This window comes from Myotis brandtii, unplaced genomic scaffold (assembly GCF_000412655.1).
Source record: "Myotis brandtii unplaced genomic scaffold, ASM41265v1 scaffold115, whole genome shotgun sequence".
In the NCBI taxonomy this organism is placed as follows: Eukaryota; Metazoa; Chordata; class Mammalia; order Chiroptera; family Vespertilionidae; genus Myotis; species Myotis brandtii.
Window position 1 is genome coordinate 8,546,702 of NW_005353967.1, and position 1,104 is coordinate 8,547,805.

Consider the following 1,104-nt stretch of genomic DNA (forward strand, 5'->3'; position numbering starts at 1 on the left):
TGCGCGCGCGCTCGAGGGGTGTGTGTGCGCGCGCTCCCGTGGGGCGTGTACTCACAAAGGTGTTTGCTAAATCCACTGCTCGGTGTACCTTCCATCCCGAGTGCGAGCACCCCGGGACTGAAGCGGTGTCTTATCGGCGAGGCCGCGGGGGTGACGCGAGCCAGTTCAAGTTCCCCAGCTCCAGGCAGGGATGAGGGAGCGCAAGGGCGGGGCTGCCACGGTGCCTCGGAGCCGCGTGCGCTGCAGCCACACGGGGCAGCGGAGCGGGCGTTCTCCTTCCCCACCCGGGTCTGCAAAAGTGAAGTGGAAAACAGCCGCCGAGCGCAGCCTCCTCCCTCTTCCCAGGCGCCGCCGCAGCCCTGGCTGGGGGTTGAGGGGGAGTTCCCCCGGGCTAGCTGGAGGGGAAGCGGGCAGCCCGGCGGCTACAGCCGCACCTCCTCCGCCTTCCTCTCCACCCCCATCCCCTGGGCTCCACGCCGCATTTCTTTGTTTTGAAAGCGCCTCCTCCGCCCAAAGGCTTTTCCCCCGGCGGGCAGGCTTTGACGGAGGGTGGGGCCTCGGCCCGCGGGCCCCGCCCCCCACTTAGCAGGACCTCTGCCCAGGCTCACCCCCCATTTCCCGTCTTCTCCCCGCTGTGACCCACGAGGCGCGTCCTCACTTGCCGGACATCAAAAGAAGGCAGGGAATTGGAAAGGGAAGTGGAGTAGCAGGGGGCGCAGAGACGCACCCACCTTGGGCCAGGTCCGGAGGCCCGCCCCCTCCCGCGGGAATCCCACCTGAGCCCCGCCCCCCGCCTCGCAGCAGCCGAACATCCTCACAACCCGGCGAGCACCCAGCCCCGCCGCCCCCGCTACCCCCGTGTCGGCCGAGTGCTCTATTTATGTTTGAGCCCAGCGATTTGCATAGCCCAGCCCCCGGCCCTAGGTCCCCCTATCGGCGCTCCGCCTCAGCCCTGACGTCACTGTGGAGGCCCAACCTCTTGGGCCCATACAAGGAGCGGCGGGCCCTAGATGGCAGCGTGGCGTCGCGGCGGCGTGTGCGTGTCGCGCTTCCTTGTGCCGTTTATAGGGTCCCGGCACTTCCGCTGTCGGGTTAGAAGCGACG